The 17,259-nt window shown below is 38.0% G+C and overlaps 1 pseudogene; it reads left to right on the top strand.

The window, feature by feature from the left end:
* LOC143389503 (coiled-coil domain-containing protein 30 pseudogene) overlaps positions 1 to 16,652 on the top strand; it is a 34,259-nt pseudogene extending 17,607 nt beyond the window's left edge.
* Positions 16,653 to 17,259: the final 607 nt, after the last annotated feature.

The raw sequence follows: 17,259 nt of genomic DNA, 5'->3' as shown, positions 1-17,259 counted from the left end.
TTAAAACTTAGAGAACCATTCAGAAGCTTGGCCAATGTCACAAAACTGTTCAGAGTGGAACTGACTGGGGCTGAGATTCAGATTTGCTTGATATCAAAGCGCAATTCTCAGCCTTGAGTTAATATTGCCATAAGTAGTATGGCTTTGTTTTTCAAAAATTCAATCTCAATGCAATTTCCCCCTGGATTCTAACTACTGACTGAGCCCTACATATGTAGTTCAAAATGCCAAGCCTGCAGAGGAGGGTATTGTCTATGCTTTCAGTTCCAGGAAATTATCCACCTATCACCAATATGCCCAGGGTCGGAGCATCCACTACATACATAGCACAAACAGGATGCATTGCTCAGCAACTCAGAGTCTAGAGTCATTGTGAATTAAGATGCCCAGAAGTCCACAGCAGAGGGGGGCTCTGTCGTTTTCAATTACCCATTTACTCACTGCTTATTGAGTTCCTGGGACCTATAAATGTGGATTCCTGATTGTTAGTAATGTTCCCCTTAAGACATTTTTTTTTTTCCAAGCAGAAACGAACTCATGCTAAAAGAGAAATTTTATCATAGAAATGCTGGATGGTGCCAAGCAAGGTGGTGCACTCCTGTAATCCCAGCAATTTGGGAGGCTGAGGCAGAAAGATCAGAAGTTCTAGATCAGCCTCAGCCACCTACTGAGATCCTGTCTCAAAATAAAAATAAAAAGGGTTGGAGATGTAGCTGAGTGGTAAAGCACCTCTGGGTTCAATCCACAGGTCTACAAAACAAAAAGCAAAACCAAGGTGGTTTTTTTAGGATTAAAAGACCGAGCTATATCTGAAACTCAGACACAAAATGGCACCAGGGATGGGACTTAGAAATTCAAAACAAATGGTCTAAAGTCACATGGTTCAAATTTAAACCTTTGCTCTGACATTAGCCCTCTGGCCTTATATAATTTACTTAACCACTTCACCTGCTTATCTGTAAAAGGGACATAACAGTAGTGTCCTCACTTGTAATTCTGAGCCTTAAGCAGGTTACATATGTGAAAAGGGCTTATCAGAGTGTCTGGTAGCTCTTTGAATTCTTCTTATTATAACATACCACTGAATACTTTGTTTCTTAATTTCCTAGCTTACCTGCTCAGTCCTATAGATTTTGTATGTCCCAGTTCAGCTTCAGTAGGCATAGTAAATTGAAAAACTCTTAGTTTCAAATCCAAATTTCTAGAAAATATATTGGTTGGCTCATTGGAGTAGGAGTTGTTTCTTAGAAGCCAGTAAGTACAGACTAGATATAAATAATCATGGCTGTTGGGAATCCAGTGTTACCACGTGCATGAAAGAAAGGGGGACTGAGCCAGGGGGTAGGCACTACCTGGACCAATGGAGAAGTGTATAGTACTTGGAGAAAATCTCTATATGTGCTGCTTTTTTGCTGGCATTCAGAAGGAAAAGTGGGAAAGAATTATTTGCTTTAACTTGGATGTGCAAAGACTATTTCTGTGAATTCCTATCTTTCTTCTTCAAATCTTCCAATCAACCGACCAATCTTTCTATCAACCAGCCAACTGTGTTCTTGGATTAAACATTTTGTAATAGAGACTTTGAAAGCTACCATGAAGATAATGAAGGAAATAATATACTTGGTCTTTTTCTTTCTTTCTTCATTACCTATTCATTAGCATGGATAGAGAGGTGTGAACCTTCAATCTTCCCACAGTGAATTGTTTTTAACAAAATCTGCCACTCTGGCATCAGTAATAGATTTTTCTACAAGTTATTGTTAGAAATCTTTTCTTAATAATAGAGTCAACTTTACAAAACACCAAGCTACAGTTGAGTAAGATTCCCTACACTGTCTAATTAAGTTGTGAATCCCTAAGATACCTGGATAATTATATTCAAGTCTGGACTTTTGAAAGAACACCTACCTACCTTGGAGATTTCAACCTCCATTAATAATTGACTGGATAACAAAGAACCCAGTTCAGACTAGCTACAACAATAAGAGGAACTCCATCAGTTTATTTAACCAAGAAGTTCCATGATAGGTTAAGACTTCAGGCATAGATTGATCTAGTCATTTACCCATATCACTAGGGTGCTTTTTGCTTTTCTCCATATTATCTTTCATTAAAAGTTTGGAATTCTTCATGACTTCAAAAGGCTGGTGATAGAAACAGAAGCTCCATTTTTTTTCTGTTTCAGCAGATTGGAGAATGTATTCTTTTGGCAGCTTCCACAGAAAAGAGAAGATACTTTTTTCTCAGAATTTCTCCAAAAGGCCATTCACACTGGCTGGGAGAAGGATGTATTGAAATAAGCCAGTCAAGGCTATGCCAATAAGCACTGATTAATAATCCTTGATAATAATCCTACCCTTGGATTCTTGGGAGAGTTCAATTCCAGCCAGACCTTTTGACTTAGAAATTTGGGTTCCTGTTAAAAAGGAAAAAGGTTGAGAACTTATTCAGGGGAGGCAGCCAATAACTATTCTCTCAAAAATGTTTAACTTGTATTTGGGGTAAAAATGGGAGTTTATAACCCACTTGAATCAAATATATGGAAGATGATATGTCATGAGCTTTGTAATGTTATGAACAACCAATAAAAAAAATGTTTATAATTTAAGATATACTCCTTTTATGTTATTTCCTAAATTTCAATGCAGTATATATATTACCAGTTTTTGGTGAGTTTAAGTTGAGTTAGAGGAATAATCATTCTCCCACTTATTACAGGCTGGCTTAGAAATAAGAAGATGAGCTCTAACTCTTTCTATTGAAGGCATCCTTCAGAAAAAAATGAGATTCCAATTGACTTGTGGAAGGAGTGCCTTTATGGTTAATAAAATACTATAGAGACCTATTTTCATAATTTGAAAGGAGTCATGCTGAGACATCTTGATTAGAGATTTAAAATAGTTCCAGTCTCACTACCAAGCCCTGTTCCTATCATCGAGCTACTAATTATTTAGGCATTGGTAAGTATCAGTCTCATCTCCTTGTCTCTCAATAGCTAAATTTATGGCAGTGCCTGAATCACTTGATATACTATATAGGAGGGATGTTTTCAAGAAGAAATATAGATCCGGCAAAGAATGGGATAGGGGACAAATCAATTTGGATAAAATATGGAGCCTATTTAAACAATGTGCTTTGTGAACTTCCTTGGTTCCCTTTGGACAAATAAAGTAAATTTGAACATCTGGAAGGCTGAGGTTGGCTGTCAGAGGAAAACACTGATATGTCAAGATAATTGTTCCCTTTATGTTAGTTCTCCCCTAGTGACCTCAGTGAGTAACAGAATCTGATGTGTTTGCCCATTTATCTAGTAGCTTTTTAGATCTTCCATGTCAAATGTGTGTTTTTTTTTTTTTTTGGCAGGGTACCAGGGATTGAACTCAGGGGCACTCGACCACTGAGCCACATCCCCAACACTTTTTTGTATTTTATTTAGAGACAGGGTCTCACTGAGTTGCTTAGAACCTCACTTATGCTGTCATTGGCTTTGAACTTGATTTCCCCCTGCCTCAGCCTCCTGAGCCACTGGGATTACCAGCGTGTGCCACTGTGCCAGGCCCCAGTGTTCAATGTTTGACTTAAATCCAGGGAAAGTCTAGTATCAGGCCCGCTGAGCTTGAATATTGATATCATTTTAAAAAACTATTGATTGTTATTAATTTAGCAAACTTATGAGGATCATCCCATCACCTGGTTTCAATGTATCCCCCTATAGCTTCATTTCCTTTTTCTCATATGAAAGCCAAAAAAAAAAAAAAAGATTTAAAAAAAAATAGTTCAATAATTAAAACAAGTCACTCTTTAGATTGTGTGAATTTTAAGCATTTTGCTAACATGGGACTCCTTGCCTGCAGTTCTTAAAACTCTCCAATTTCTTATTAATTCAGAATATGTAGAGTTTGTTGAAATCTGCTCCTGTTTTTTTTTTCTTTTCTACATTTTCTGTTTTTTTTCAAATATTATAATTAAATTTACCAATATAATAAAGAAAAGAAAGGATTTTAAAGAATTGCATTTCAATTTGTAAAAAGGCACAACCTTAAACTCTCTCATCTTACTTTATATTAAATCTTATTTTGAAAGTATTTTAGGATCCTATAGGTAGAATGTGGACTACACACCAAGGAAGGTGAAGGTTGCCTTGTTACAAATGCTCAGGGGAAGTTTTTTTATTCCCTATCTTTTCCCAGAGCTCTTTTCTGTTGGTTTCTGTCATACTCTAGATTTATTTCTCCTTGCTTCTTGCACAGAGAGTCTCAACTTTGTGTGGGGATGTCCAATGAGCACCCTCTGCACCCCTACAGCTCAGGTGCCCACTCTGAGCAGCTGTGTGCCCAAGTTCAAGGTCTCTCATCTCAGAAGAATGTTTCCCAAGAATTTGGCTTTTCTGTTCTTGGCCTCTGGGGAATCCATCTTTCCCTCCTAGTCCAGTGAAGCACTTAAACAGACAATTTTATGTTTCTAATCCAGCTTTTTACTTGTTTTGTTCAGCAGTTTTGTTTATCTAGTGTCTGCCCTGCTGACAGGAAAGCCCTGAATTGCTTTCTAAGATGGTCTTTTCAGCGGTTGGTTTACAAATAATCTGACTCTTGGATTCCGTAAGGTTATATATCCAACAATAGTTTCTAAATCTGTCTTAAGTCTTTTTATTAAAAAACAACAACAACAACAACAAAAACCAAGCAAGAGCTTGGGGATGTGGCCCAGTGGTAGAGATCTTGCTTGGCATGTGTAAGGCCCTGGATTTGATACTCAGTACTGGGGAAAACAAACAAACAAACAAACAACAAAACAAAAAAACCTACCCCAGGTAACCCTCATAATCACCCCAAAGCAGCTTCATTGAAGTTAGTTCTAGTTCAATAATCCATTCTTCAAGTTAAAGAAGTCACCAGAGTTGGGGCTTTATTAATCTAGATTCCATTACCCCACATGACAGAATATTTATCAGATGCTGAACACCTCATCTGGAGAAGGTACCATATACTTCTTTACTTCAGCCAAATTCCAGTACAAACATTTTATCAGGGATCCTTTCTAATCCCACTGCCATCTATCTGTGATAACTTGTGCCCATGGAGCACAGATAGATGATTAAATTTGGTGATGGAGGGCAAGAAGAAGATGTTAAAAATAAATCCATCAAAATGAACTTCTAAGGAAACACGTGTCCCAAATGACACAATTCCTAAAGGGTTTCTTTCTGCAGTTCTTATCATTCCAAAACACCTATTGAATACCGATTCTGTGTCATATGAACCAGGCCTAGAGAATAAAAGCAGTAAAACCCCTGCCCTGTGGGTCTTCTCTCCTCATTTTAGAAGGCAGCTGTGCAATAATTAAAAAAGAAGTACATTTAGATTAAAATTATTTTTTTTTAACATGATTTGGGTGTGGCTTGTCTCTGACCTTGTCTTGAATGGTCTTTCCTTCCCAGCCAAGGTCATTTCCACCCAGAGTCTCTTCTGAACCTGCTACTACCTTGTGCTTTGGTTTTATGTCATCTCTATTTTTTTTTTTTTTTTTTTTTTGTAGTAGGGATTGAACCCAGGGGCCCTTAACCCCTGAGCCACATCCCCAGCCTATTTGTATTTTACTTTGAAACAGGGCCTCACTGATTTTCTGAGGCTGGCCTTGACATGCAGTCCTCCTCTCAGCCTCCCGAGGTGCTGGATGACAGGCTTGCTCCACCAAGCGTGGCTCCACATCATCTCTAATGGATCTTTCTTATTCACATCTCAGATCAAAGGTCACTTCCTCAGAGAAACCTTCCTCTGTACATCATCCAGTCACCCTGTAACAGTGGTCCACATTGTGCTTTGAATATAGCCCTTCCTGCTCTGCCACTGTGACTTATTTTTAAAATGGACCTGTTTCTTTCTCTTCCTTTCCTCTTCCCCCGTCTTGGGAAAACAGGATTACCTTTCTTCCCCATCCTAGGCAGAGTTACCTGTTTGCACACTCACCATGGGAACGAAGTAATTCAGACTTGGGATGGCACCAGAAGATCTCAAAAATGACTGTCTCCTAAATTAACATTTGAATTACTACTTGACAGAGAACATGGGGAGGGTAGCCTTTGATTCATCTCTTAAAACCCCTCTGTTCCCCATGATAGGCAGAATCATAGCCTCTGGGACAAGATTCAGTACCCTGTGTTTCCTCTTTGCTAACAAAGCAATAAAACTTCTTTTTCCTTTTATATCAAAATGGTGTCCTTATTATTGGTTTGGCATCAGGGACAAGGACCAAGTTTTTTTTGTTGTTGTTTTTTTTTGTTTGTTTGTTTTTGCATACTGGGCATTGAACTCAGGGGCACTTGACCACTGAGCCACATCCTGAGCCCTATTTTGTATTTTATTTAGAGACAGGCTTCACTGAGTTGCTTAGGGCCTTGCTTTTGCTGATGATGGCTTGGAACTCACAATCTTCCTGTCTGAGCCACTGGGATTACAGGCACACACCACTGTGCCTGGCTAAGCACCAATCTTTTGATAACAAACCTGTCTTAGGTCTTTTTTGTTATGAAGTTATTTTCTTTGTTTATATCAGCTCCACCTTTTACACACATACCTCTGCAGCACCTGGAAAAATGCCTGGTGCATGGTAAGCAGGCAACACATTTTTCAGGAATGAAGAAATGAATGATAATATAACAGACAAATCTGTATACTATGAGAATTCTAAAAGGGTCACCTGCCTAAGTAGGGGGTTGGGTAAGTGCTGGACATGTCAAATGTTTATGAACTTTTTCTTCAAGTGGAATATAAATGCCTGAAAGAAAGGGAACTTACTTTACATTTTTTAAAAATACTTTTTTAGAGTTGTTGACAGATCTTTATTTTATCTGGTGCTAAGAATCAAACCCAGTGCCTCACACATGCCAGGCAAGTGCACTACTATAGAGCCACAGCCTCAGCCCATTACTTTACATTTTTATGAATTCTCTTCCAACAGCACAAAGCACTGTTTTGCTAAACTGAAGCTACTCAGCATTCAGAATCTGCAACAGGGGATCTGTAAATTTTGAGCACTTCTTACAGGTGAGCTTATCATCTTGTATATCTGTATCCCCCCTTTTTTTCAGTGAACCTCCTAGAATTATGTTCTGCTGTGTATTTCCACCTAAGACAGTGAATGAAGGATGGAGTGATTTCAAAGACTACCTTTCCCCAAGCCTCTTTGCCAAGAAGTTGAACAGAAAGCAGTTGGTAAATAGTATTCTGCTCCTAGGAGATGATCAATACAATTATGGAAAGAATGAATTCTTCAACCTGGTGCAGCCTGGAGAATCAAGATGACACATTTACCATGAATGGATCCTTTTGCTACATTTTAATAACAGGTGAGTAATCCTGGGCTTTTGTATGGTTCTACCCCAAAGCTGTTGAGTTACTCTGAAAATCTTCCAGACTTTCTGCTTCTGATTTCCCTCATCCATGAAATTATGTGCTGTGGGATGATACACCAAGTCATGGGGATTCTGATATTTTAATCCAATATTATTGGCACCTGTAAACCTCAGGCAAATTCAACCACTCTGACCCTCAGTTTTATCATTTCTAAAGGGATAAAAAATAAAAGTCCCCCACCTCCTAAGATAGCTGCTGAGAATAGGGCACAAAAGGTAGGCAGGTGCCTCAAAGCTCAACAATCAAGTTAAATAATATTTTAATGCCATATTTTTAAAAAGTCAAAATTAATGCAAATAAATTCACAATGAAAAAAACTATCCACATTTTTCAATAAAGACAAGATCAGTAAGAGTGCTGTGCCAAACCATACTGCAGCCTGAGACAAAAAGGGAAAAGGATTAAAAGAGATCATGCTTGAAAGGTACTTGGCACCAAGCCTTGCACATGGTAAGTTTACAGTAAATATAAACCAGTATTATTGAATAATCTCCAAGATTTCTTCTTGTTTGAAAATTGCTTAGCTACCACTTGTCCCAACAATTTAGTCTTTTAAAAAATGGCAACTACTGGTTTAATTTTAGGCAAAAATTCTGCAGAGTTGGTGCCATGCCTACCATCCTTCTGTAAAAATGTAGAATCAGTTCCAGGGGAAAATAAAATAAGTTAGATTCTAAACTTCTTTTATATGGGCTTAGGATGCAATTAAATACATTGAAGTTTTAACAGAATTTCAGAACAATGTAGGTCTCAATACTGGCAAAAGCACAGTGAAATCAAGCTCAAATAGCCACCAGTTGCTCATGAGCACCCAAGTTCCCATTCACCTGCTTAAGAAATGCTTGCTGAAGTCCTGTTATGTTCTTCTGCTCTGAGCTAAATACTGGATCTGCAGAGATTATAGAGATGCAGATTCTGACCTCAGAGTATCTAATGTGGAGATGAAATTTGCCTGAAAACATGAGGGGTCCATATCACATGTCAAAGCTATTTCCCAGGGAGAAAAAAATGCAACTCATAGAACTTATAATGGGAAATTATTTCCATAAGAATTATTGTAGAAGATGATACATATTTTGAGCCACATCATCCAACACTTTTTATCTATTAACACTGACCCAAAACACATTTAAAAAACCCTTAAGAGGCAATTTGTAAATACTGAAGAAATAATAGAAGGCCAAGTACCATCATTTGTACCTTTAAGTGCTGACCCTTGGCTTGGTGGAGGAGTAATAGAAATACAATAAGATGTTGTGCAAAATGCCATGGCCATAAACAGGGGAGTGATAATGAGGAAGAGGTGTAGGAGAGTCAAGATGGTCAGATCAACCTGAGTCTAAATCTGCATCACCTCCACATATAGACTGAGGAGGAGAGATGCAGACTGGGGGCTTGTAGGAGCAATTTAGTAAGCATACAAGAGAAGTTCTCACTTCCTTTATAGTCTTCTTTAAAACAATACAGAAGGAATAAGCCCATCTGGAAAGGCTACTACTATTGTAGAATCCAAACTGTAAGTCATTCTTGAAAAGTTAACACTAAGAAGACTGAGAAACATACTTGAGTTTTACATCCTAATCTTGCAAGGTTGAGAAATGTATCTGAAAGGGACTGGGGTTGTGTCTCAGTGGTAGGATACTTTCCTAGTATGTGTAAGGCACAGGGTTTGACCCTCAGCACCACATATAAATAAAGAAATAAAATAAAGAGCTATTGTGTCCATCTACAACTAAAATCCAGTTCTATCCATAAAGATTTTAAAGAAATGTGTTCTAAAACATTTTCAGCTAATCTACATCTTTTTTTCTTTCTTTTGGTACCAGAAAATGAACTCAGGGATCCTTAATCACTGAGCCACATCCACAGTCTTTTTTTTTTTTTTTAATTTTGAGACAGGGCCTTGTTAATTTGCTTAGGGTCCTGCTAAATTGCTGAGCCTGGACAAATTGTTCTCTATATGTGTACTATGATGAGAAATGCATTCTTCTGTCATGGGTAACAAATTAGAATAAATAAATTAATTTAAAAAATGATTTTTTTTTCAAATCATATATAAAAATAAACTCTGCAAGGCTGGGGTTGTGGCTCAGTGGTACAGTGCTCATCTCACACATGGAAGGCACTGGGTTCGATCCTCAGCACCACATAAAAATAAAATAAAAGGTATTGTGTCCATCTACAGCATACACACACACACACACACACACAAATATATATATATATATATATATATAGCAGAGTTATATATATGTGTATATAAAACTACAGCTTTTAGTAAAAAATTAAAATAGAAAAAAAATAAATAGCTGAGGCTGGCTTTGAATTCATGATCCTCCTGCATCAGCCTCTGGAGCCACTGGGATTATAGTTGTGTACCAACATCCCCAGCCACAGCCTACATCTCTTGAACACTAGTCATTTTAACAATGAAAACCCACTTCTAATATCTATTATGCTAATTAACAGAACCTTTGATACTGGTCAAGGATGACAGCAACAAGATTAATGGTTGCTAGTGGTTGCAGGGAGGGATGAGGGGGCAGAGCACAGAAGATTTTTATGGCAGTGAAATTCCTCTGTATGAAACGATCATGTTGGAATCATGTCATTACAAAGCTGTCCAAACCTATAGAAGATACAAAATCAAGAGTATCCCCTAATGTCAACTACGGACTTTGGGTGATAATGGCATGTCACTGCAGGCTCATCACTTGCAACTAGTGGACCCCTCTGGTGAGGGATTCAATAATGAGGGAGGCTGTTCATATGAAGAAAAGGGATGTTTCAGAAACCTCTGTACCTTCTGCTCCACAAATCAAAAACTGCTGTAAAGGAGAAAAAAAAATTGTTTTTCAGTACCAGGAATTGGACCCAGGGGCACTTGACCATTCAGCCACATCTCAAGTCCTTTTTTATTTTTATTTTTTTTGTATTTTTATTAGAGAGAGGGTGTCTCACTGATTTGCTAACAGCCTTGGTAAACTGCTAAGGCTAGCTGGCTGAACTCTTGATCCTCCTTTCTCAGCCTCCCAAGCTGCTGGGATTATAGGCCTGTGCCACAGCACCTTGCAAGAGGAAAATATTTTTAATAAAAGGAATAAAACAATGTATTGGAAGCATTCCAAGGCTGGTATAGGAGCTTTGGGGTGAGACTTCTGTCTTTCTGATAGATTTGGAATGCTGAGCCTTACCTGATAGCTGTTCCCACTGTACCAGGAGAGATGTCTTCTTTGTGGGTCAAATTCTCCATTTTATCACATTGTCACAGAAGTTAATGTGACTGGAAATACACAGAGAGATCCCTATGGAGCTTACTGTTCACTGCCACCCCATATTTCCAGAGCTGGATTTGTTACCCTAATTTTTGTGCTATAGAATCTTCTGTGAGCAACACCTGTGTCTTGATGATTGTAACTGAATTTAAATTATTCCATTGGTGGGGATGGTGGTCTTAATAAGTGATTGATCATTTTTATGCTACACCCTAGTGCCTGACAGTCTGATTGGGAATATGTTCCAGAGATGGACATTTGTACCTGTTTGTTTGAAAGACCACAATGCTGATGAACTCAACCATTGTAGCCTAGCTCTATCCATGCTTGTCCAGTACCCAAGGTCATGTTAATTAGTATTATAAATATTAGAAGTGGGCTTTCAACTGTAAAGTGGCAGGTTTTCAGGATATGTAGATTGGTTAAAATATATTAGAGACATTTCTCAATCTTGCATGAACAGGACACCAAATTTGAGTGTGCTTTTTAATCTCTAATGTTCAAAATGGTGCTTGAGTCTTGTTTCTAAACTGGCCCTACCTCTGTTCACAAACACATGATTCTGGTTGCCTGATCCTGGTTCTGAGGTTCACTGAATTGTGCCTTGAGAATGTGGGCATGGGTTGGGATTGTGGCTCAGTGGAGAGAACTTGCCTAGCATGTGGGAGGCCCTGGGTTGTATCCTTAACACCACATTATAAAAAATAACAATAAAATAAAGGCATGCCATCCATCTACAACTAAAAATAAATAAGTAAGTAAATAAATAAAAAAGAATATGGGTGTGAACTGGATGTAGTGGTGCATGTCTGTAATACCAGCAGTTCGGAAGGCTGAGGCAGGAGGATCGCAAGTCCTGAGCAACAGGAGGTGCTAAGCAACTCAGTGAGACCCTGTCTCTAAATAAAACACAAAATTGGGCTGGGGATGTGGCTCAGTGTTTAAAAGAATGTGGGTGTGTCCATCTCAAGGGAAAGTTTTCTGCAAGAATGGTCAGAGCACACAAAAGATCAGAGAGCTATGGTGAGCTGAGGTTGACCTTGGAGGTCATGTGACTTTTTTTGTACCTGCTTGCTTATAAATGCTTACTCAATATATGTTTGTTTGTGTGATAGAATTTGATCCTGGACTTGCTTTTGTTGCCAGATTTTATTGCAACAAGAGAATGAAGAGATAGTTTACACGGATTTACCTCCAAGTTGTATTCAACAATAAATGAACAACTATTATGTTCCCTCTTGGAACATATAGTCTGGAAAAAAAAACCAGAAAAAACCTAGTAGTTGTACTCAAGCTTGATCCAGTTAGTTCACATTGTCCTGCTAAATCCTTCCAAGCAAGAGACATCCCATCAGAGAGACTATTCAGATAACAAAGGTTATCATAAATCCCTTTGTCTTGAGTTTTGTCAGTAGAAGAATCATGACTTATAGAAAAAAAAATACAAGAATGCATTTGGGGTTTGAGAATTTGAGCTACTTTAAGACTTCTAGGCTTTTCTAAATCCTTCTTGGGAAAGTCTTGCTTTACATACTGGTGCTCTAATCACATGCCCTTCTTGGCTCCCAGGGAGAGCTGCTACCCAATGATATAACTGATGATTCAAGAACAGAAATATGTGTTCCATGTAAACCAACAATGTGATCACAAAACAGAAGAGTGAGTTCACAAGGCAGCCCCTCTCTCTGCAATTCACTAAAGCAAGTGTTGTGAAAAAGATAAATGCATAGGACTTTAGAAGAGGGAACTGTTACTTAAGCTGAGAATGACAAAGAATAACTCCACGAAGAAGGTGAGACTTGAGTTGATCCTTAAAGAATGGTTAGGCTGATTCTCAACTTCCATTCTCACCAATATTAGATTTTAGATTTGGGTTACAAAATGCTTGCTCCATGTGGATGCTAACTCACAATAATGGCGGAAGGGTAGGGAGGGTAGAAATACTTTGGTTTAGACAAAGAGGAATGAAGGGAAGAGAGGGGGGATGGTAACAGGAAAGACAATGGGATGAACAGGAATTTCCTGTGTTTATATATAAATGTTCATATATGAATACAAGACCACTGAAACTTCACATCATATACAACCAGAAAAACAGGAAGTTATACTCCAAGTGTATAAAATATTTCAAAATACACTCTACTAAAAAAGTGATTAGGGTTGGGATGCATTCCATCCTTCTTTCCTCTTGTTAAATAAAGGTAGAAGACTGGGTGCTGTAGATCATACCTGTATTTACAGTCACTTGGGAGGCCAAGGAGAGAAGATTGCAACTTTGAGGCCAGCCTCAGCAACTTAGGGGGATGCTGTTGCAAAAGAAAAAATAAAAATGGCTGAGGAATTGGCTCACTACTAGACAGCCCTGGGTTCAACCCCTAGGGCTATAAAAGAAAGAAAAAAAAAGAAAAGATAGGAAGTTGTTTATGTAAATTTTTAAAAATAGACTTCATTGTTTTAAATGTGGTGCTGAGAATTGAACCCAGTACCTCACACATGCTAGACAAGCGCTCTACTATTGAGCCATGACCCCAGTCCCAATGTGAATTTTTAAAAAGAACATTCAAGACAGTTATATATAAAGCACATTGCTCATTTCTCTTTGGAGAGGTTAAAAAAAAAAAAAAACAAGATAGTGATATGTGACGTGGATAGGATTATAATATACTTGTTAAGACTCTTGGACCTAAGATGAGGCCAGCAGAAAGGGAATTAGGAGGTGTTGAAAAGAAAAAAAGACAAGGAATTAAAAAAGCATGAGAAAGGCTTTTAGTTGCATGCTGGCATGGTGGGATATTTTTGAGAAAATGGGATTTGCTAATAAGGGGTATAAAATTAATAGACTTGGTAAGTGGCAGAGACATTACACACATTTTTCTCTGAGCATCTCTAATAAGACTAATGGAAGAGAGAAATCTATAAAATTCAGAAAAAAAATTGCAAAAAGGATGTGAGAAAACAGGAGTGTGAAATGGCAGAAACTTCTGGAGAACTACTTGGCAGTATCCATCAGGTCAGGCCACAGAAACCAACAATGACACAATGACAGTGGCTTTAAAACATGTTTCTTTCTCATTCAGTATTTGTGGCAGGTCACCTGAGGTGTTGGTCCATATTGAAATCACTACAGAGCTCAGGCTGCTAAGAAGCCACTCCATGGAATGTTGAGGATCACTGTTGTAGAAGCTGAAAGAGATGCAGGAAGTCTTCAAATTGGCAATAAAATGGTAAAGGTACACATCGCTCATAAACATGATGTTTTGACTGAGTTTTGTGGCTTTTCTACTGACAAGGGGACAAGGAAGTGCAGCACGATGAGGTTCTGGAAGGCAGAAAACTGGAAATATTCTTAGAGCTGGGCAGATGCCTACCTTGGGCCATAAATATTTTTTCTAAATACTTTATTTTTGAAGACAGTGAGAGAGAGAGAGAGAGAGAGAGAGAGAGAGAGAGAGAGAGAGAGAGAGAGAGAATTTTTAAATATTTATTTTTTAGTTTTTGGTGGACACAACATCTTTATATGTGGTGCTGAGGATTGAACCTGGGCCGCACGCATGCTAGGCAAGTGCGCTACCACTTGAGCCACATCTCCAGCCCCGTTGGGCTATAACTATTAAAATCAAAACATCTATACCCATTAACTGAACAATGCCATTTGTGAGAATTCATACTATGAAAATACTCCCATCAATACCCAGCCTTGAATGTGGAAGGATTTTCTCTTCAGCCTTGAAAATCTGAATTAAAAACTAGAATAACCATCAATAGTGGAATTATTAAACAAATAATAGGGTACTAGTACTTTGGCATTCTATAATCATTACAAAGAATAAGATAGATATTGAAGACGAATTGACTCAAAAAATACCAAATTTATGCATAGAATGATATCATTTATCTTACATATTATGTTAAAATTAGGACTATATTTGCAATAGAGAAAGGGTAAGAAATGTTCTTGAAAATAGTGCTAACATCTATTGTTTATTGAGCATTTAGCATGGTTAGGAACTGTACTACTAAATGTTACATGCTACATAAGCATGATTCTCACTTTAGAGATGAAGAACTTAAGGCTTGGAGAAGTTCAGTGACTTGTCTAAGCTCATGCAGATAAGCAGTTCTACAGTTAGAATCCCAGTGTGTCTGAAAAATAGCTGGCACTGGGCCATTGAATAAGGTTAGTGGTGGGGCATAGGAAAAAAGACTTTCACTGTCCACTTTATGGGGTTCAGTTAGCTTGTATTTATTTTTGTCTTTCTTGCAATAAGTATATATTCCTTTTTGCAAAAATGATCTAAAAATAAAAATGTGAAGTAATGTGAAGTGGACGAAATAGATCAGAGATAGCCATGCATATGTAGGAAAAAAAAAAAAACTACAAATGTACCCAAACTCTATCCAAGTGACTTCATTCCAGCAGCAGAGGAAGGAAATCCTACATCAAATTCAGTATCTGAAGCAAAAATGGGCTTGTTAGCCTGTTGAAGATGCTAGGAGGAGGGGTCTCTCTTTGAGGCAGGGTGGCCTGGCAAATGACTCTGCAGTGAATCTAGCAGCCTCCTGGAGAAACTGCAAATGCCATCTTGAGAAACTTTTGGTAAATATTGAGGACAATGAATCACTGAAAACAAGCAGCAGGGTTCATAAAGAATAACTCATGTCAGGCAATTTGACAGCCCTTTAAAAATAGAATTATTAGGGTGGTGAATAAAAGAGCCATTATGAGCCTCTGCATGTTGACTGCATCATGACTGTCTCAGGAAGCCCTCCCATCTAATGTTTTCCAGTAGGCTGGTACTGGGGACATGGGAGAGGACTGAGACTGGGAGATAGAAGACACTCATTTATGCATTAAAGGATGCAAAGTTGCACATACAAGGACATTCATCGCAGCCACTGTGTGTAATAGGGAGAAAATAGAAACCAGTTTAACGTCACAAGTCAGGGATTAGTTAAAAACATATTGGGGGGCCTTCCCCCATGATGAGCTGCCTCACCGTGGACCCAGAGCAATGTTGTTGGCCATCTATGAATTGAGACCTCTGAACTGAAGCTCCTAGATCATACTGTAAATGAGCTACAAAGGAAAGTGAGAACCTTACAGGATGAAGATAATCAATTGAAAATGACCATGGCTCAGCAACAGGAGGCCCTGCTCAACCAACTGGAAAATGAAAAAAGAAAATCTAATGAGCATATCAAGAGCAATCAGGAATTGTCAGAGAAGCTGTCGGGATTACAGCAAGAGAAAGAAGCTCTATGGGAAAGATGTGTGCAATTTTTGGAGCAGTTTGATGAGCATGTGAGAAACCACTCTGAGAAGCATCACCACAAAGCCAAGCTTCGAAAGATCAAGGATCATCTAGTTCATGAAGTAGAAATACGAAATAAGAGAATTAAACAACTTGAAGAAGAAGCTGGACTCCTGCAACAAAAAATTGAGACGGAGAAGGCATTCCAGGCCCAGATCACTGTCCAAAACGATAATCTGATCATAGAAAAAAGGGAGCTTCTGAAGCAAGTCATGGACCAAGAAGAAATAATTCGAAACAACAAACAAATAATCTCATCAGTCAAGAGCAAAGCACTTTTCCTGGATAAAGAAAATAAGCAATTACAGGAAAATCATTTCCGGCTCATGCAGCAAGTTAGCTTCTTAGAGCTCATTATATGGAACATCCAGATTCGCAGAAAAGAGGAAGCAACAATTAGTGACATCCCTGGACTTGATGTACTAAAGAAAATATTGCCTTTTCCAGGATCTAGTTTTTCAGGAGCACGTCTGTTAGAATCCATTGGAAATCTTCAAGGGACTAAGGAACATAAATCAGAAGCAGCAATGGGAGTTTCAAAGTCCCCTGAGTCTCTTTCATGTTCACAGAATTCTGAAACTGGATACATAAATATGGCTTTTCTGAAAGAAGCACACAGCCTAAAAAAACAAGACCAAAAGTCAGAACTATAAAATCGCTGGTGTCTAACACTATAATGATCAAACCTGCTAACTTAAAGCTTGAACGTTAAAGTGGACTATGACATGGAAGATTCCAGATTTCTCACTGTATGTTAGCCAGAAGTCTTCAAAATTGCTGATAATTCATTAAACAGTTTCTAAAAATGGATTTCTCAAGTTTGTTTATATCCTGAGATGATTTGTATTGATCAGTACAGTGAAGTTCAATGATATAATTAGGTTTTACTTCAGAGTATATATATGGTTAATATAGCATTCTTTTCCATTATCATGGGTATTTTTTAAGTTTTACTATTTAAAAGAAAAAACAATGTAATCACATTTAAGTAAATATTTTTTTAAAAACCTGAAAAAAATATATTGGGTGCTGAGATTTTGTCTCTGTGGTAGAGTGCTCTCTTAGCACTGGCGGGAACCCAGGTTTGATTCTCAGTACCACATAAAAATAAAGGCATTTTGTTCTATCCATCTACAAAAAAAGACTCATATTCTCTCTCTCTCTTCTCTCTCTCTCTCTCTCTCTCTCTTCTCTCTCTCTCTCTCTCTCTCTCTCTCTCCTTTAAAAAAATATTTTTAAAAAAGCATATTGGGCCAGGTG

The sequence above is a fragment of the Callospermophilus lateralis genome, unplaced genomic scaffold (assembly GCF_048772815.1).
Source record: "Callospermophilus lateralis isolate mCalLat2 unplaced genomic scaffold, mCalLat2.hap1 Scaffold_63, whole genome shotgun sequence".
NCBI classification, from domain to species: Eukaryota; Metazoa; Chordata; class Mammalia; order Rodentia; family Sciuridae; genus Callospermophilus; species Callospermophilus lateralis.
Note: the sequence above shows the minus strand (reverse complement) of the source record. Positions and strands in the feature narration are given on the sequence as shown.